The sequence below is a fragment of the Arvicanthis niloticus genome, chromosome 13 (genome assembly GCF_011762505.2).
Source record: "Arvicanthis niloticus isolate mArvNil1 chromosome 13, mArvNil1.pat.X, whole genome shotgun sequence".
Taxonomy (NCBI): domain Eukaryota; kingdom Metazoa; phylum Chordata; class Mammalia; order Rodentia; family Muridae; genus Arvicanthis; species Arvicanthis niloticus.
Window position 1 is genome coordinate 40,532,178 of NC_047670.1, and position 22,118 is coordinate 40,554,295.

A 22,118-nucleotide genomic window follows, 5' to 3' on the forward strand; every position below is an offset into this window, starting at 1 on the left:
TTTGATTTTTTTTTTTTTTAGCAAAGTCAGCTTACTAGGTGGGTTGTGAGTGTCCACTAGAGGCACTTAAAGCCTGATTGTCCCCCTTTGTAGGAGGCTGTTAGGAGACTCTGATGGTCGCTCTATCTGTTCATGAGGAGATATAGGCATCTTTGAAGTGATATCAAAGTCGGCACTCTGCTTTTCTCTACCTTGTTTCTCTAGTCCTCAAATCCAAATATTGGAGTCACTTGTCAAATTTACCTTCTAAACACTTCTGGAATTGGTCCTTGGGTCTCAATTTTTCTCTACTAGAAGCTGGATCTACAGCTGGTCCTAGTGTATCCTTCACACGAAAGCCTGCAGAGCCATTCAGAAGCCACCCTGTGGACTCAAAGAGCTTGGATGTTATTGCTACTCTTTCTAGGTAAGGACCACTCTCCTTTCCACACTCTCCTCCCACTCCCTTCCTCCTTCCTAATCCTTGCAGGGTTCCAGCTATTTAACTGCGTAAGTAAGGTTAACTCTTGGCTGATGGACCATTTTGTCCACCACAAGGGCTCCAGGGATAAGTCTGTGAGATGAGATATCAACAGTTTAGAAGTGTTTCCACAGTTGCACAACTGGTTCGGCTCCTGAAGGGTGTTTGATGAGTTTCCATCTGTGCTCCTGAAGCCTTTCTTCTGTCTCACTGACTTTCTTCTAGTTGCTGAAACTTTCCACATTCAACAAGAGCTGTCAGTCAGAAGGCTCTCTCTCCGCAGCGCCTGTTGTTCTTAACATCTCAGTCCCTATGTTCAGTCTAACAGGGAAACCTGCTCTGTGGCCTTCTCCAGAGCTGGGTTTGTGGTTTGTTTCTCCTTGGTTTTTTCCCTTCTATTTATCTATGTATTTTTGGGTGAACATTCTCTTGTACTTGGTGGTGGCACGTATCAGTCACCTACTGTTGAAAGAATAAAATGAGAATTGAGTGGTTAGGTTGAATTTTTATTTTAAAAAGGGTAATATTATATCATTTCCATATGCTCATACAATAAACTTTGATCATCCTGTCATGTTCTCTTCTACACTTCTTATGCCCCTCTTCCTTTTCACATCTCTGTGAGATGAGAAAACAGGTCCTTGTGGGGCCGTTTTATTCCACTTAATGTACTGATCACTAGTTTCATCCATTTTTCTTTAAACAGTATAGTTTCATTCATTATGACACAATTAAGTTTCATGATGTATGTTTACCATATTTTCTTTATCTGTTCATCCTTTTGTAGTCATTATTGGCAATGGTTTAAAATATTTGATGTTATCCACAGGTATTATGCATGCTGTTCCAATCTCTGTGAGGTCATAGGTGCAACTCCCCTGCTGTGTCCAGAATGCTCTGTTTCGTTATCCTTGCTCACTACTTCTGGCCCTTGGAGTGTTTCAGTTCCATCTTGCACCATGATCTTGGATGGGCACACACCCAAAAGTATGTACGTGGCATAAAATGGACTTGATGGGTTTTTTAAAAATGATGATACCAAGTTAGATGGGTAGGGAATGAGGAGTGGGTCTGGGAGGAGTTGGGGGAAGGTGGATAAGTATAATCAAGTAAAATGTAAGCAATTCTCAAAGAAGTAATATAAATATTTTAAAAATATTTGATGCTATATGTTCCTCTGGGCATTTGTTTTTGTTGGTTCATTTGTTTGTTTTGTTTTTTTGCATTATCATTTTTTTTGGAGTCAATTTGCCCAATTAATATAAAGCCCTTGAAGACACACATGCCTGACTTGTCACGAGGAGACCTGGTTCCTGCCCATCTTACCAACCTGTCTCTTCACTAGCTACCTAGTCTCTCTCATTTTCTTCTTAGAGAGCAACAAGAGATGGAAGAAATAATTGTGTCCACATCAAGGTTGGTGAACCAATGAGTTTGTTGTGGTTACTTCTAGGAGGAGGGTGGGTGATCCAAAGGCAGCATCCCTGCATCACTGATGAATGGGTGGTGACTTACATGGGTGGGTGATGACTCAGGAAAGCTAAATTACTGGAGTTCCCTACACAACTTCCAGGCAGCTCCATCCCAGAGACTCCTCTCCCTCAGCAATTGTCAGCTGTTTGTATAACCTCAGGAAAAGAGCCTCCTGAGTCAAAGCCTTACAGAGCTTCTTGAGTCTTATAAGATTCTTATTGAGCCTTGTAACTCTCTCAGCTCCATCAGGGAGAAAATGTTTTAACTAGTTATAGCTATACAGCACAAATACTTGACACCCAAGGGTACCTAGTGCCAACTTAGCCGAGGGGTATACAAGTATTCACAGCATAGTCTGCAATATGAAGTAGAATTATACTACCTCAGTGACTAGAGACATGAAGGCAGCCCACGTAGTGCCTGGACTGGTAAATTAGCTGGGAGTGCTAATCAAGAACTCCCCTTCTTGAACCTGTATCTAGTTCTTGGAGTACAGGGATGAATAAGGACCCCTGCCCTCAAGGAGCTTGTGTGATGGAGAGAACCATGTTCTAACCAAGTGTGCACAGGGGCAAACCACAGCTCACACCGTGATGAGTTTTGAAAAAAAATTAGGATGATTGGAGTAGAAACCAGGAGTAAAGCTGGATTGAATGGTCCTTGGAGAGGAGGAGGTGACATTTGAGCTGACTGTGAAAAAGCAAAGATGAGGACTGGGTTGGAAAGGATGTGGAATGAGAGTCCCAGCCCAATAAAAGAACCATTTAAGTGGGCAGGTAAGAGCTGGGAATGAATCCATTTTGTGATCTATGGAAGACAACCACAACCTCTGTCTTCATACCCAAAAAATGGTGCCAGTGGCACCCATTTCAAAGCCTGCAGCTGTTGTTGAGGTTGAGATCATCCAACTTAGGAGAGGCTTTGCCTAAGGAGATATTTTTATCTGGTCTGAGAAGCGAAGTTGATGATAGAAAATATAAGTTATGCCTTAGACCTGTTGATGACGTCAGACCCATTCACACATTTGCTCACACACATACGTGCACACATACAATGTTCAGGCTCCTGTGAGCACAGAGCACCTGCACTGGGTTTAGGCTGTGGCTGTAGGATCACACGCCCAGGCATTGCCTGGAAGAGAGTGCAGACGTTGGCATTTAAAACTCCCAAGAATTCAGTTCCCTTTCCCAGCATTCTGTGGGAGGAGCAGGCTGTCAGAGACACAGAAGGAGGGGCCGGGGCGAGGTAGTAGGTGGGGACTGAGCTTCTAATTAGCATAGTTGTGTGGAGCTCAGAAAGCCTCCTTCAAAAATTCTTTGCACCATTGCCCTGCAAGAAGAGGCCTGTTTTCAGTCAGGGCTTCAAGGTGGCATGGATATCAAGTTAGAAACTGAACATGAACTGAGAGACTCTTGCTGGAGAGCAACAAGTACTTCCTTGGAAAACAGAAGGAGCCAGGAGAAGGGAGGTAGAAAAAATGCAGAGGCAAAGAATAAGGCAAGAGATGGAGACTGTTTAGATGGTATGCTCCAGTGAGCATCAGTGGTGCTGGATAGGATACTCTATAGGGCATCAGGACTCGGGTACCTTTCTGTTACCAGGATGCTAAGACAGTGCTAGGAGGCTAGCATGGCCTTAGACCATGGTCCTCATCAGAGCAGTAACAACATTTCACTTTGGAGACTAAATATAAATATATCTGACGCCCATCTTTATCTCATATCCCATGCCTGATCTAAAAGGAAGTCTCTATCAGTTTCTACCTTCAAAATACACCCAGAATCTGATTGGACCATGTCTCCCTGCTCCATGCTTGAACCTGGATGGTTTCAGACTTCACTGTGTCTTCTCTGGTGTAGTTAGGAGTTTTCTCGAAGAGCCTCAATTTCTATGATTGCTGTTTACAGTCTGGTTTGTTAGTCAGAGTGACCTGTTTTAAGGTCCATGGAGAGAGGTGGCTTGCAGAGTCATTTGCAAAGTTCTGTGAGTGGCCCTAGTGACAACTTCACATGCCCAATATCGGATTTTCAATAAACTTGCAGAAGCAAGTACTTTGTCTTGCAATTGGTTGAGACTATGACTCCTTTCAATACCTGTTTTCTTCCCCTGTGTCTTTTGACAGTGTTCCAGTGGCCTTGAGGATCTGGGGAGTCAAACACAGGGTAAGAAGAACTGGGTTTGCATTTTAGTTCAGTGGGGTATATTTATGTGGTGTGCAATAACGCTTGTGCGTGGTAACTTTTTGTTAGGCAGTTCAGGATAGGAAATAAGTTTCCAGAAAAATCCATGACTTCTGTGCTGAGACTAAGATTTGACAGTTGCATGAGAGTGTCCTGCAGGGTCCAGCCCTAGAAACATGGTGTATCAATTTTCTACTGATGCCACAGAAGATGCTAGAACATTGTTGGCATTCCACACTGAATAAAAAGGAAAAATGGAGACAGTCAGCTGACTGCCAGCACTTGCCTTTCTCTATTTTTAGGTTCTTCCAGACACGAGGAGTCCTAACTACATGGCCATGGCATCATTAACTCCACTCCTGCCTTCCTCACCATGATGGACTGACTGTATGGACTCTCAAGACAAAGCAAGCAAAACTTTTGTCCTGTAAACAATGTCTTGTCAGGTGTTTGGTCACAGGAAGCAAAAAGTAACCAACAAATGGCTCTTCTCTACCGCTGGGGGTTCCAGTTATAAAACTTAATAAATTCCTTTCTTTGAAGATAGTTTGGGCTAAATGGTTCGTCATTTATGTGAAGCATAATTTTCATTGACATCTTTTTTAAGCTCTAGTTTCTCAACTCTAAAAATGGAATATGATGACAAGCAGTTAAAGTAAGATTTGAATGAGATGCCTCGTGTAAAGCATGTGTGTGTGTGTGTGTGTGTGTGTGTGTGTGTACATAAGCATATGTATATGAGGGTTCCTGAGATATAGAAACTATCTTTGTAAATGATGGCTACTTAATTTGTTATTTATTTGCTGTTTAGTTATGTGTATGCCTGTCTGTATGTGCACTGTTTGCCTGCAGTGTCTGTGGAAGTGTGCAGAGCCTCAGTTTCCATGCTTGCTGTGTACTGTCTGGTTTGTTAGCCAGAGTGACCTCTTTTAAGCCCCATTGAGAGAGATGGCTTACATAACCATTTGCAAAATTCTGTGAGTGACCTGAGTGTAAGCTGCCACATGGATGCTGGGAACAAATCTGGGTCATCTGTAAGAGCCATGTCTAGCCCTGATGACTAATACTTAACAGTTTTATTGTGATATGAAAGGAACTAGTGGCAATGGGTGTATTGTACTATATTTTTAAAACTATAGGACTTATAAAAAATTGAATTCACTAAGTTAATACTGAAAATTCACTACAAGAACCCCTCTGAGTATTTGCTTGGCTCATAGTCTGATGGAGGAGGGTGCTCCAATCTGTTTATCAGATATAGTAGAGGTAGGGTTGGGGCACAAGAGTGTGTCAGGATGTGCAAGTACCTGCAGTTCTCTAAGTTTTTAGGAAGCAGTGATGTTGAACATGACACTGAAATATACACTGGTATTTATGAAATTAAAAGTGGGGGGGCAGAGGGAACTAGACAGATTCAGAGGGAACTGGATGGATTCAGAGGGAACTGGATGAATTCAAAGAACATGGGTCAGGTGGAGTGGGACAGATTGTCATACTACATAGGACACTGGTTCTTACAGTAGGACTAATCAGAATATTATCAGTAAATGGATGACAAGGTATAGAAATCTACATGTGACAGGAAGTGATCTCTTCAAGAGAACAAAAGGATTGCTAATCAGTGTGTGTTGTAATAAATATTTATTGATTGTCTTTACACTAGACCATTGTCTCTGTGGGGGCAGGGACTGGCTCTGTCATAGGTATTGCTGAATTTAATTTGTGTCCGATGCCCAAACTGGTACTTGATAAACAGCTGTTGAGATGTCAATGCAGAAATTTACAAATGAAGCAGTATGTTATGAGGGTCCAGCCATTACTTTCACTGATGGGCAGAAGAAGACTGGAGTCAGGATCAGCCTCAAGACAGTGGGGGAGGGGGAATCAGTACAAGTTGAAAACAGGAAGAGGCTGATTGACAACTAACTGGGATTTTTAGGTGGAGACAGTTAGCCATGAATTCAAACACAGGGTCCTTTTGAGTGTGGAGAACCTGTGTGAATTCCCTGATGGAAGTTGATCCCAGAAAGCTCAATGGGGCTGGCGTTGGAGTTGGACCAAACTAAGAGTGGGTAAGTGAGTGAGTGGGAATAGAAGGAGATAAAATGGCAAAGTCAGGAGAGTGGTCAAGTGTTTCCAGTGGGAGACTCTCCTGATTGGAACTCTGAGAAAGAAGGAAGAGATTTTATTTTACTCTTAAAAACTAAGGACCTTATCAGTCATGGATGGAAGAGGAACCTGTGGGACCTTATCACCCCCTGGGGAACTATTGGCTACTGACAGATGCTGGGGAGAGGAGAAGTTATAGTCTTTAGTTGAGTAAGGCACTGGTGAGCCCACCACACTCACCATAGTCAATAGGTAATTTCATGCCCATGCTAGCTACATGGATAGTTCTGGTTAAACTCAGTGGTTTACAATATGAAACAAAAGGATTTGAGTGTGGGAAAGGGACTTGTAGAGAGGAAGTGAGGATTCATGGGGTTGGAGAGGAGATAAGAGAGGCTATGGGAATTGCAGTTGGTGGGTTATTTAAAAAAGGGCAGAAGGTTGAGAGAGGGTGGGGTAGATCTGGGGGATTTTGGGAGAAGAGGGATGAGTATGACTAAAGATATTATATGCACACAGGAAGTTCAAAAAGAAATAATAAAGCATGTCTGTAAAGGGTTATTAAATGATTTTATATGCATAAGTGTTTTTGCCTGCATGTAGGTATGCACACCGTGAGCGTGCCTGGTGTCACAGATGCCAGAAGAGGGTCGCAGATTCTCTATAGCTGTAATTTCAGATGGGTGCTGGGAACCAAGCCTTGGTCCTCTGCAAGAGTTCACAAACATTCTTAATCACTGAGATATCTCTCCAGCATCGTAAAATATTTATTTAAAAGAGAGGATGTGAACTGAGAGTAAAAAATTACCTATATACATGCATAAAATTATCAATGAATAAATTTAATTAAAACAAAACAAACAGTATATTATTAAAAATCCCAGAAAGCCGAAGTCTGGGTCTTTCTCAGTCCTCTGAGTTCTGTATTTCAGTGAGTGTTAGAAACATATGCACCTCAAGTCTGTAGAAACCAGAAGTTACCTTCATTTCTATTAGGACTTGATAAAGACAGACTATTGTGCAGAATTATGCCTAATTGTTATGGCTTTGTCTCTACTGATGTACTTTACCACTAAGTAGCAGCCACAAGCAAAAAGGTCCTGCTCAATCACCAACCCAGCATGACACTTGTTAATGTCAGCAACTGTGCTTCCTGGCATTTACTCTGATGAGGTCATGGAGTAACACAATGTCTGTGTCTGACATATCAGGAAGAGTTTGGCCTGCTTGGAATGCAGTGGGGGGTATGTTATAATGTGTTCTATGACGTTCCTCTGGGGAACTGATCATAGAGGTGGCCTAGTCTTTGCCAATCATAATTAATGCCGCCAAGATAAAGAGCATATGTAACAAGAGAGGAGCCTTTTCTGCATCACATTAGGAAAGATGTCAAAAAGATACAAAACCAAAGAAACAATATTAACAGTACAGGGAAAATGCCACCCATAAAGCAAACACATCAGAATCACATTGGACCTCTCAACAAAACCCCTAAACATTAGGAAAGCATGAAATGATGTATTTCAAGCTCTCAAAATAATTTTGATTGCTGTATGTTGCAAATTATCTTTTTAAAATGAGTGGAGAAGACTGGTAAGATGGCTCTGTGGGTAAAGGTGCTTGCTGCCAGATCCAAAGACCCGAGTTTGAGTTTCAAGATCCACATTGTAGATGGAAAGGATCTACCTGCTGAAGTGGTGCTCTGACCTCCACATGATGCTGTGGCATGCCTATGCCCATACACATACATGTGTACACACATATACACACACAACATATTAATAAGTAAATAAGCATAAAACAAAAGACATTTTAGACAAAGCAAAAAACTAAAACAATTCATGACGACTAAGCCATCAGTATAGAAGATACTTAAAGGAGTCTTATCCCCAGAGGAAGAGGGACAGTCTCAACTATAGAAGCACAAGAAGGAAAAAATTTCATGAGAATGGTAGATGAACAAAAATGAACTATGTGAGGTTCTACCATGCCCAACTCAGTAAATGGAAAACCTCTAATACAAATAAGAGAGAAAGGGGAGAGCAAACGCCCACCCGTTTATTCAGAAAAATAATTAACCAAATCACAGGAATTAGCAAGTCCCTCTCAATAAATACACTAGCTATAAATAGTCTATATTAAGCAACTGGGAACCAAGCATTCAGATATATGAGCCTATGGGGGAACACACATTCTCATTCAAATCGCCACGTGTAGTAATAGAGTTTCCAAGAAAGAAATGCTCAGTGTCAGATGGATTCACTGCCTAAATTCCAAACCTTTAAAGAATACCTAACTTCCCCCCGATGATTCCATAAAAGGAAAAAAGAAGAGACAGTACTAAATATATTCTATGAAGTCGGTATTACCCCATAACAAAACCCTCAATGATTCCATAAAATAAAGAAGGAAGGGATACTACTAAATTTATTCTATGAAGTCATTATTTCCCTGATACCAAAACCAGATAAGGACAAGAGAAAACTAGAGACTAATTTCCCTGATAAACATAGTACAAAAACAACTTAATATAATACTTGCAAAATGAATTTATTGACACATTAAAAGGATCATACATGATGGTCAAAGTCAAATTGGTTTCATTGCAGTGATGCAAGGGTGGCTCAAGACACTCAGATCAGAAAATATAATGTAGCAAGTTATTAAACTTAAAAGTTATTAAACTCTGGGACAAAAATCACATAACCATCTCAACAAATGCAAGAAAGTTCCAAGAACTGGAAACGGGGTTATGTGAAATTAAAGGCCTCCTTATAGAACAGGAAACTGTCAACAAAGTGAAGAGACAGTCCACATAGTGGGAGAAAAACTGTGCTAATTAGTCACAGGACAGAAATTTGTATATTGCAAATGTATTAAAAATTATAAAAATTGAACTCCAAGCAAGTAAATCATCCAACCAATAAATGGACCAATGAACTATATACACAATTATCAAAAGAAGAAATGCAAAAGGCTAAGAAATACTTAAAGAAGTATTCTCTATAGTCATTAGAAATTAGAAAATAAAATTGCTTTGAGATTTTATCTCACCTCAGTCTGAATGGTTTTCATGAAGAAAAAATAATTATAGCAAATGCTGGTGAGGATGTTGGAGAGGGGACTCCCTAGTCAGTGCTGGTGGGAGTGTAACCTGGTGCAGCCACTATAGAAATCAGTGTTCGGGTTTCTAAAAAAACCATGACCCCATACCACTTGCAGGTGTGTACTCCAAAAATTCTAAGTCAGTATTCCACTGATATAATTGAGCATCCTTTCCTTCTGACAGATCGATAGCATCTAGGAAACAGGACCAAAGCAGACATTCATCAACAGATGAAGGGAATAAATTTTTTTTAAAGGGCTGTAGATACACAGTGGGGTTTTATTAGAACCCCATTGTGTCATTTGTAAGAAAAATAGGTGGAAATAGAGGTCATCGTGCTGAGTGAAACAAGCTAGACTCTGAAAGACAAGGTACCATTTTATCTCATATGCAGTATATAGATGTAATTGTGTATAGATGTAATTGTGTGTTACACACACACACACACACACACACACACACACACACACTGTGAAGGTGGAAGGGAACCATGTGAGGGGAGAAGAGTCTAAAGGAAGGAGGCAGGGAGAGCAAGGGACAGTAATAGGAGTAATAAGAATAAATTGGCATTATTGTCACATATGAAAGTGTAGATTTAAACACACACACATACACACACAAATCGGAACTATTTAGGGTAGAAGGGGATCAACAGGAGGACAAAGAAAGGATATTATAAACTACAATGACATTTTTGTTTGAAAATATCATAATAGAACTTACTATTTTCTACTTCAACTAAAAATGCACAAAGATGACATAAAAGTTGGCAAACTGGATTGTGATATTTGGCCAATATTACCAATTTACCAAAATTCACAGAATTGCATCCTTAAGGTAGTAGAGTTTTATGGTGTATACATTATACCTGCAATAAGGATGTTGATGCTCAGAAGTTGTATGTCAATGCCTCCCTGTGACTTAGTTTCCTCATATATAAAAGATACACAGCTTTCCTCGGGCAGTAGAGGTGTTCTGGGAATTGGAAGGGGCACTATCATGAGCCTTGCATCTGGTATGTCTTTGGTTGTTGAGTTCAGTGTGTGCCCTACACTGTTCCTTCTTATTGTGTGACGTAGTGATTGTTTTCCATACTGTGTTACTTAGGGAGACTCTGTTTTATAAACAGATTTATAGTACATTTTGAGGAGGATGACTGTCTGCCTCCGTGGCTTGGTGAATAGTACCCATGCTACTCAGACTGACTAATAACCCATTAGTGGAAGTAGAATGGGTGCCATCCAGTAAATTTATCACAGTGATTGAGACTGTACACAGTTATATTAAAGTCATACCAGGGCAGCCAAACCCGAGAACATATTGAACACACCAGATTCAGGCAAAGGTCTCACCTGGACCCCATAAAGAGGTGGACCATGTAGCTCTCTGATGGGAATAGCTCCACCTGTCACTCTGACCACCCACTGTGTGCATCAAGGACCAAAAGGTGGAGAACTCCCATCTGACCACCCACTGTGTGCATCAAGGACCAACAGGTGAAGACCTCCTGAGCATCCTGCTGAGATGTGGCCTCTTCAGTTACTGTTTGCCTATTCCCCTGTTTACCCATCTGGATGCAGCCCCGCCCTTCTACCTCTGCAGCTGTATTCAACTCTACAGTTTTGCTTTTAAACCTGTCACATTACTGGGTTCTTGGTCTTATTAATAATAAAATCTGAACACAGACTCTGAGGGAAACGTGGAGACTTCCAATTTGTGAATGACTCTGGGAAAGAAGCTGTGTCTGCAAAGGCCGACTGATGTGGAGAGGTTTGAATGTTATAGGTCAAGAGGCCAATTACAACTTATCTTGGGCTATCTTTAGCCCCCTACTAGCTATCTATTCCCTGCCCACCTTTGTGTTGGCCCTAACATCCTGTGAGTAATAGATAAAAATCCTTGGGTATGTATGAACAGATGCTTAGTTTCCATCATGCACAAGGCTGGCAGTGCTGTCAGATAGCACCCAAGGCCTGTAGCAGAGTTTTGCTATATCCTGCCTCGCCTATATGCCCACCAATGTATTTGAAAAGTGTCTTGACTTATGGCTTTCTTTGTTCTTTTAGTATTAAAAAGTTTATGGAACTGCTACGTCATTGGAACATGGTATCTGGGGAGACCTAATTCTGTGTTCTTGGACCACGGCATTCACTAGAATAGAGCATGTCTATTGTTCCTTTGGGGATGTGAACTGTTTCTTTAACTCAATGAGTTTGAGAAGACCAACAGGGCAGATAAACTAAATGTCCACAATTGCCAGGAGGAAGGAGATAGAGAATCAGAAGGTAAGTCACGCCTTCTGAGCTAGAGCCCAAGAAAGCTGGCATTCTCAGCAATGGAGACTGGCTAACTGCTGTATGGCAGAAGGGAGGTGGGCCTTAGAGAAAGAGGGAAAAGCTCAGAGTGTCAGGAAGACACCCTGAGGCTTTGGGCCAGCGTCCAAAAATGTAATGAAGAGAAAGAAAAGGGAAACCATGCTTAGTGTTGGGCCAGGGATCTGATTTCAGAGAAGAATCTAGACAAACCCCAGGACTAAGGACTGCACCAGGGTCACGTGGTTACAAGTAGAAATAGAGGCCTACCAAAAGCATTACCAAGAATAGTAGCTGGGGAGCTGAGGAAGAAAGGCCCCAAAGTGCTGGGTCACAAGGTATATAGAGCTTTACAGAAAGTTCCCACAGCGCCAGCCTCTCCTGTTTGCATCTGGGAGCGTTTCTCATGCCCTACTCTTTGTTAGATGGAGGTTGGAGGAACTTTTGGTCTTTCCCTGAGAACTGGTTTTTTTCCTATGTTCATCTTGGTGGTCAGTTTAGAACCTGACTCCCAGCTGTCGCTTCTTCCTTGAATCTTGGTATAGGGTTCTTTCTCCCTCCCTTCCTCTTCGTCTTCCTTGCCACCATCTCCCGCCCCTCATTGCATGTAGTCCAAGCTGGCCTTAAACTCCAAGGTTGGCTTAGGACTTCTAACCCTGTTGCCTCCACTTCCAAATACTGAGGTAATGGGTATGAGCCTGTGTTACTGGTGCTGGAGATGCAACTCAGGGTTCTGTGCCTGATAAGCAAGCACTTCACCCACGAGTAGCTACAACCTCAGCTAGCAGACTTATTTGAAATGCAAAACCCAGCAGCTCTTTGCCTTTCCCCCTCAACCCAAGCCCATTCTTAGGGGTGGGGACAGACACAAGCAACGCAGCAGGCACTTGGGGGCGGGAACTGTATGTGTTTTCCTTGAATTTCAAAGGAGAGGAAAAAAAATCGAAATTAAATCCAGCAATTAAGTTCTAATTGCACAATTACTTCATTTTCTGGCTTAGTGCCAAGGTTGGGAGACTGGCTCCTACAAATAGCTTTTTTTCCCTTCTTCTTCTTCTTCTTTCTTTTGAGCAAACTAGAGGAGAGGTCGGGATGGAGGCAGGGATCAGGAGATCGTTTATGGGGACCAAGAAACAAAGGTACTTTTAAAGATTAAATTCTTTTGCCCAGGACTTGATGTCAATATTCTGACTGGCAGGGCTGTGGATGAACCTAGAACTCAGGGTCTTTTCAAAGCTAAACTTAATCACTCTGCTGAGCTAATTGCTCTGATCTGTCTTCCATCGAGACCAGCTCTCTGCAAGCAAGTGATGGACACCCTTCATTTATACTTGGGGTGGGAGACCATCTCTGCAGGTGGGGAATCTTGGGGTCTTACAGTTGCTGCTTGGGGAAGGGAGCAAAGCAACATGTAAACCAGACTATCCCAGAACCTTCCAGAGAACAGGGAGGGGGCAGGAAGTGGACACTACAAGGTACTGAGTAGGTCCTTGTTTATGTGGTCAGGAGGCATGGGAGAGGAGGAGATGCACTGATCGGTGGATTTGTGGGCAGGTGTCACGAACTGCTTCTTTGCCTCTTATTCACTCATTTGCTCCTTCATTTATTCTTCCACTCCTTCATTCATTTTCTTACACATTTCCCCATTTGCTAATTCTTACAGGGTCGCTGATCAGCACAAGGCTTTCTGCTTGGTTTTATGGGAAAAAAAAGATTTAAGGTAGATCTTGGACTCAGGAATATGTGGCATTTGTTAGATGTTTAGCGCTTATTGAGTACCAACTGCGTGACAAGTCCTGCAACAGGTTACTGTTAAATCCATAATGTCCCTCTGAGGGGACCGTTTTCAGAGGAAGAAACTGGTATTGGGGAAGGGTGGAATGTCCCCTATTTTCAGTCATGTGGCAAATCATCCTGGGAGCTCTAGGAATTTTAGATTCTGAAGCTCATGACCTTTTCATGACCCTTACGTAAGAAATAACATGTTCCAGAGAAACACAGCCATGCCAGGAGGCGTGGAAACACAAACACCATCATGGCTGGACCCACTCTTTCCTCTCAATCAAAACCACAAATGCATTAAATGAAGAGGAAACTTGCTGACGTCACCAACCGGGAATGATGACAGGCTTGGTCCCTCTGGCAGGAGCCCTGACACTGTCTTCTGTCGAGCAGCTGGCACAGTCATGGGGTGCCCTGACTCACAGCAGCTGAGCCCTGCCACGTCATGGAGTGTGCCCAAATCATTCACACTCCAGTGAGCTGCCAGAGACAAAGCCTTGCTGGAGAGGGAAATGCCACATTCTACTTTGCAGCCAGTTTGAAAGCTCCAGAGCTCCAGAATATTTTAAAAAAACCAAAAATCAAAATCAAATGTGGGCATGAGAACCACCTGCGCTATTATTCCCCAGAACCCTCCAGGCCAGAGCCTTGGCTGGGAAGCAGAGGGAATGTGAGGACTCTCTGGCTTTTTCAACATCTGCTGCTGTTGCTTTTCTAGCTGCAGCGTGTGTCCAGCCCCATGAACTGTGTCCCCACTGGCTCTGGTCCACTCTAATACTTTCTCTGCAAGTGATTCTTCAAACTCCTGTTCAAACCCCCTAACCCCCCCCCCCCCAACACATGCTTCTCTAACTCATGTCCCTGTTCCTATGACCTACTCACAGGCTCAGAGGATAAGACTGAGCCAGATGTAGTTTGACTGCCTACCTAACCCGGCTGCTCTGTGGAACTCTGACAAATCACCTCAGTTATTTTCTGCTTGTCAGTGTCTACATCTGTGAGATATATATATATACATATATACGTATACATATACATATACATATACATATACATATATATATATATCTCCAAATTGATACAGTTTCTTTTGGGGAAAAGAACTTCAGTTGCCTTTATAACATTGGCCTGTAGGCAATTCTGAGGTGCCTTTCTTTTTTAAACTGATGATTGCTGTGGGAAGGCACAGCCCACAGTGGGAAGTGCTATCCACGGACAGGTGGTCCTGGGTTGTATGAAAAAGGAAGCCGAGAAAGCCATGATAAGCAGCTAGTAAGCAGCTCACTTCCACGGCCTCTGTTTCAGTTCCTGCCTGTAGCTTCCTGACTTGAGTTTCTGCTCTGACTTCCTTCCTTGGTTGCCTATAAGCTGTAAGTTTGCAATAAATCCTTCTTCTCTAAATTGCTTTTTGTCATAGTATTCATCACGGCTATAGAAACCACACTAAGACATAGATCAGGACCTATCCCTAAGGCAGTTCTTAGGCAGATGATCCAGAGTGCTCGCAGTGTGCAAGACTTAGTGCCTTTATACTGAGGATATGGTGACAAGATAGGAGTTATGGGGAGGCTTTCTTGGAGTCGTTGACAGAGCTAGGCTCAATGCTGTGCCTTGTACTAGTAAAAGTAAAGCGGCTCTTTTGTTTTGATTTGGTTTGAGACAGGGTCACACTATATAGTGTAGGCTGGATTTGAACTTGTGACTACTTATCTTTGGCCTCCTTAGTGCCTCACTAGTACATTGGTTCTTAAGACTATGCCCTGCAGGACTCTGAACAGCTCTCTCTTAGATTCGTGGTCTTCGTGCTGGTGCTTAGGTTCCTTTGCACATTGATTAGGTTCCTTTTGCACAGGCTGTGAGCGCCATGAACACAGAACACACGGGTGGTCTTATGCGGTCCTATGTTCCTAGTGCCTGCCTAACCTATATAGTACATCACCTTCCTGCTTTGTTGCCAGGTGTGACTGAAGATAGCCACTCAGCAGCTGTTAGGTCTTTGCCTATAGAGGTGGCTTGCAAAGTAAGTTTCAAAGTGATGGGTGGAGGAAAGAAATGATTATACGACACTTGTTGAATTTGCCCATGGAGCTCATTTTGGTAACTTTATTTCTGTCTCTTTCTTGAACAGGATCCCAGAAATGTGATGCTGGATCAAGTCTTTGAAGAACAGGATGGTGAGGGGAAGGATAAGGGGTTGGTGGAACAGAAAGTAAGGAGGGAAAGAGCGAGGATGACAGAGAAAGGGAGAAGGGATAGAAGTCTTTTCTACGCCAAACAAAGCATAATGCAAACTCACCTCATCCATACAGCCCTGGGAGGATAGCAACAGCTTTCTTCTATACTCCAGCTGTTAACACCCCACTTCTCCTCTGACTCAGCCCTTCCTTGTCCTTCCTGGAACTGTATGCATGTCTTCTCAATGGGCTTCTGGCCTATCTTTCAACCTATAGGCCATAGATCCTTTTTAAGATGAGTGTCTAATAGCACGATGTCCCTGCTCTGGTCCTCCGTGTTTCTTCATGTCCCTTTGAATAAGGTCTGTGCTCCTTGGAACTGCAATGAAGATGCTCTGTGTCTGGCTCCTGCCAATACCTAGTTTTGGTCATTTCTTCTCCCCATTACTGCTATGCCTTATCTGTTCTGTTCAACTGCTCTGCCCTATGCCTCGCACTCCTGGTGCTTGGATATTCTATCCCCCTCGGATAGAACCTTGGATATACATCACCTGGTTCTTCCCTTCTTGGCAGACACCTCAGTTTTCAAGACTATCCAGGCGCCACAGTCTTCTCAAAGCTTTCCCAGACTCCCACATGCCTGCCCCTTGTGTAATTATCCACTGGAACCAGTACAAAGCCCTTGCACGTTGCCAACAACACTTGAATGCACTTTGTAATAACAGGCAGCCAAGCCTTGCTGGGTGCCAGCACCAGACTAAGGATTTTACATCACAGTTTATTTGAAGTCTCCGAGCCATCTATGAGAGAAGTGCTGTTATTATCACTTACATTTTGAGAGAGGGTGACTAAGGGTCAATGAACAGGAGAGTGAACTTGCCCAGGATCACACAGTTGGTTGATTCAGAGTACACATTGGAACCCATGTCTGTTTCCCTGGGTAACTTTTGCTTCTTTAGGAAGTTATCATTGATTAGATGGAGCTGGTTTTGTTTAGATGGTGTCAAGGTTTTGCCATTGGCTTGAAATGGTGCCCAGTCTTTCATTTGGCTCAGCAACAGGCCTTTGACCCTTCAAGGCATCCAGGGGCGTGATCTATGGGTGTAATGATGTTCTGTGCCCACCACCTTGCCTAGGTCTGGATAGAAGATGAGTGTAAGTGGCTTTTTTTTTTTCTTCAAGGGAGGTCCTTGGACTTTAAGGCAATGGGCAGTTAGGGTAACAATAACAAGCAGTCTCTAAGAATTCCTCATTGCGCAAACAGCAATAACAAACAAAACAGAGGATCTCAACATGGCACTTGTCCATCTGGGTGGATTGATTTCCCAGGGATGAGCTCCCTGAGGTGGAAACACCTTAGGGTTGAGGAATCCCTGGTCTCTCCTCCTAATAAAACAAAACCAAAACAAGCAGATACTCTCTTTCCATTCACTCAAGGATGCCTGGAACTCCCTCCCCTTGGGGCAGGCTCTAGCTTTTCACTGTTATAGACTGTGCTGGCTAGTTTTAACTGTCAACCTGACACCATCTAGACTCACCTAGGAGAAGGGCCTTTGAGAATGTCTGTGAGGGATTTTCTCCACTGCATTAGTAGGTAGACCTATCTTCAATTGTCCCAGTGGGTGGGACAGTTCGCTAGGCAAGGGATCCTATACTCTATGACAAAAGGAAATTGAGCTGAGTACTGGTATGCATCCATTGCTCTCTGCGTTTACCTGCAGATGCCATGTGGCTGGCTACATCAGTTTCCCACTGCCTTGACTTCCCACTAGGGTGTTGCTTGGGATTGTGAACCAAACACTCTCTTTCTCCCTTAATTTACTTTTGTCAGGATATTTATTTTTATAAATCACAGTCATAGGAAAGGAGACTTAAGATATAGATTTTTTTTTAAAACTCAGTGTGTCATGTACCTTGTAAAATAATTTTAATCAGGACAGAGGCTATACACTGAGGGATATTTCTTCCCACTGCAAATCCTGAAATTGCTAAACCAGGAACAAGCACAGCTGATAGCTTGTATAAAGTTTTCTAAGTTATTTTTAAAAAGTAAAATCATATGAACAGTCTCAATATAATCATGAATTAAAATGATCCAAGTCACAGGAAAATATTGAGCATACATTCTGTCTTTCCTGAATGAACTATATTTTTAAGTAATTCTCAGAGCCTTATTGAGGAAGGAAAGGGAGGTATTTATGGAAAATCCTAGTTAATCAGCATAAAAGCAATGTGTTATTGTCTGAAAGCTTATGTTCCCACAGTCTTGCTATATAACCTAGGTGGTCTGGAACTCCTGTCTTGGTTTTATAAAGGCTGAGTTTACAGGTGTGCACACCCTTCAAAGCTTCGTATGTTGTAACCCTCAAGTTCTCTAAATGAAGGAATTAGAAGGTAGAGCCTTTGGTAGAGTGATTGTATCATGTGGATAGAACCCAAGTGAATGGGAGTAGTACCTTTCTAAAAGAACCAGAGTCTCTGTGCTTGACCAGGCATGAACTGCTGTAATCATCTCTATCTGTGACAAAAAGAACCTGCTTTGATAAGGGGCAGAGCCACTCTTATCTGTAGATAAAGCACAAGTATTAAGAATACAGTTAGAAATTACATTGGTTTAGAAAAATAGAAGTAGTTGTTTTCCCTCTAGGGTCTATGATCTCTCTAGCTATGAGTAGTTGACTAGGTTTACAGTACCCCATCATGAATTCCCTCTATTATTTGAGTGAATGTTAAGTCCAGTTAGTTATCTGTGGATTACCTCCAAGGTGAAAGTGTCACTAGGCTTCAGAGAGGACATCTTGCCAGGCCATCAAGTACTCAGCTCCAGCTGATACACTGATAATACAACCCTTACACCTAAGGTTCAGGGGACGATTATAAGAGTTGGAAGACCAGAGCATCTGTGAGACTGTGTCTTCTATATAGGACAGGGAAGTTGCCCCCAATATTGTTCCCTAAACAAGACTTGAACAATGACAGCATCAGTTGGCATGCCAAACTGAATGGGGAAAGTCTCACAAGGTTCCAGCCCTAGACAAAGAGCTACAGGCGGTCAATGGCTACTGAGAAATGGAGATTCATTCTTCTTCAGGGGTATGCATCCTGATAGGCTCACCAATTCAAGTGATTAGGCCTAAACAGGTTTATATATGAGCATAATGTAAGTGGACTCGTTTTACCTACATGCATGTGTAACAATGACAATTAAAGAAGAGCTCCTGGATTTGAGAGGAAAGGGGCACAGGAGGAGCTGTAGGGACAAAGGGAGGGGTGGGAATGTTGTAAATAAGCATGTTGTTCAAAAATGGTGTATAACAACCCAAACAAATATAAATTTTAAATAAAATAAAAATAATTTAAATTTTCATACAGTATATTTTGATCATGTCGTACCCTCTCCCAACTCCTTTCAGATCTTCTCCATCTCCCTCCCCACCCTGCTTCATGAGAGAGCAAGAGAAATCAAATCTCAAAAAAAAAAAAAAAAAAGGTGACACAGTGAGCTAACCTGTCCCTTTTATCCACATAGAGTATTAGAAGCTTGTGAACTTTGAGCCACAGTGTAGCCTCTCATCAGTGACTGACTCTGTGAACATTCTGACCTTGCTCTTCTCAGTCCTGAGAATAAGAAACACATTTCTGTCTCCAGGAGCTCACAGGCTCGAGGGTCACGGATTGTCTAATCAGTAGCTATGCAGTGACCGGTGAGATGTGTGCAGCATCATGCCTAGCCCAGGGCATGGGCTCAATAAGCGACTGCTATTGAAGTATTGCTGCCATCTGCCACGGGTCCTTACCCTCACTCATTTTCACCTGCGAGCTTCCATGGTGATCCTTCTTGCTCTGTAATGTAAATTCACCTCTGGGTTTCTTCCTTTTAAGCTTTAGATTTTTGTTAACTTTCTCTTGGAATTCATTCTCAGAGCTTGGAGGAATTTATTTATTTATCTATTTATTAAATTATGTATGCTGCTGTCTTATTCAGTCTTTGAGGACGAAGAGATTCTTCCCTCCTCATGTATGGCCCTCCAGCCTGTGGCACATGAAACATTTAATGTGGATCAGGCATTGCAAAAGGCCCTTCACACAGATGGTTTTTAGAAACCCAAGTCAGCTTTCGATTAATGTTTCATGAACCAAATAGCTTCCTTTGGGGCAAACAACCATAAGAAAACCCTTAACCTTCTGGATAATCAGGTTTCTCAATGTTAAAAGAGATGATGACCGCTCCCCTACTGGATGATTACAATGCATCAAGGCATGTCCATATAAAGATACATCCTAACTGTCAATATCCATAAATATTGCTTGATTTGGAGACACAGTCCTTTTAGATGTCATCATGACACTCTGCGCTAGCATAGACCCTATGTCCATTGATTGGAGCCTTTATGGGCCAGTTGAATGCAGAGACATGGACATATGTAGAATGAAGAAGGCCCTGTCAAGATGGAAGCAGACATTGAAGTGATGGAGCTACCAACCAAAGAACTCCAAAAGCTGTAAATGCAATTCCAGTGCTTTTTTTCACCTCTTTTGCTCCCAAGTAACCACAGTGCGTGTCTATGCCACTCTAGCCCATTTTAGCTTCTGAGTAAATGACCCAGAGACCTGATATTTTTATTAATAAGCTGCAGGTACTATGCCAAGGAGGTTCTGAACTATTCTATGTGGTCTTTTACCTGTATCTCAGTTTTCCCCTGACTTTCTCTGGTCCATGTGTGTCCTCATGGCTGATCTCTCATTGGACCTCATGGTGAATCTTCCTGGTCCTTTTCTTCTTCCTCTCCCTATCTCTCTTCCTCTCTCTTTTTGCTTGAGACTCTCACCCTAATCCTCTCCTGGGGTTGGAAGTCTTGTCCTATTCTCTTCCGCCCAGCCATAGGCTAAATCAGCTCTTTATTAACCAGTCAGAGGTGATGGAAAATAATTTTTTACATATTATTGAGATAGGAGATGCTCCAAATATCATGATAGTGTCAGCTTCTGGATGGCAACCAGATCTCTGGGTACAGCAATTGGCATCTGAATACACAGTGCACAAAAACATCCTAGTTTCTGGGGGAAACTAGGGGAGACTGGGAGGCTGAAGAGAAATGACCTAGTGACTATGAAGCTCAGCTTTTGTCCTTCTGGTCTGTGAATGGATAAGCTCGGCTGTCTTACGTCACTGGCTGCAATGATGCATCACAGCAGAAATGCATGGGTTACATGCTAATGTCAATAAATGACTAGCACACTGCCTGGATGTTTTCCATGGTCATTTGAGAAGGAAGATGGACTTTGTGTTGCTTCCCTATCCCCTCTTCACACCCCAGCTGGAAGGCTCTTATGATTTTAAGAAATAACATTATTTGCCTATAATATTTGAGCCTTGTAAATATGGAAAACCAAAGCTCCACAAGTATATCACTTTAAAGCAGACAATCAGTGATAATTAGGGCACGTCCAGTACTGTGAACTCAGCACTGGTTCTGCAGAACTCTTACACTATTCTGGAGGGAAGACGCGCATGCGCACACACACACACACACACACACACACACACAACACACACACACACACACACACACACACACACACACACACACACACACACACGTTACCCCTCACTTCTCCGACCTCCCAGCCAAGGCCGTGTAGCTAGTTACTTTCTATCTCTATGGGTTTTCCCATTCTTATTATTTTGTGCAAGTGTAATAAAAAATACTTTTGTATGTGTGTGTGTGTGTCTTGCTTTTTAAAAATGTGCTTTCCAGAATGCTTTAGAGGCTCACCTGCCCTGTAGCATTTATTATACTTCAGTTCTTTATCACGATTTTGATGTGGCAAGACACACATAGCATGAAACTTTCCATCCTCGGTGTGCAGTTGTGATACTAAGTGAATTCAGACTCGTGCAAATAGTGCTCCCTCTCATCTATCACCAGATCCTTTCATCTTACAGAACATGAGCTTGTCAACCCACGAGCACCTCCCCCAGCCCCCTGACAACCACTCTCTGCTCCGTCTCCATGAGGCTGAGGACTGCAAGCATCTCACGGAAGTGCAATCCACACAGCTGTCTTTTTGCAATTGATGTATCCCACTTAGCATGATGTCATCCAGTTTCACCCATGTTGTAGCATATCTACATAAAAGAAAACACTTATTTTAAAAACTGAATGCTGGACTGTGTACATCCATATTTTATTAACCCATCTACCAATGAGCCATTGGTCACTGCTTCCATTTGGACATTGTGAATCCTGTTGCTCTTGACGGGACATAGGAATCTCTTCAAGATGGTGCTTTGAATTCTTCAGTATAGATATTCAGAAGCGGAACCATTGTATGCTCTGGTTATGTTTTGAAAATATTCTCCTGAGGAATCACCGTACTGTTTTTCATGCTGCATAGATTTACATTCCTCCTACAATTGAAGCACAAGCTACAGGGGTTCCAGTTCTTGCAGATTCTTCTTGTTGAAAATAAATTTTCTTTTAAATACATTTTTATTATTTATCACTTATTTATAGTGTG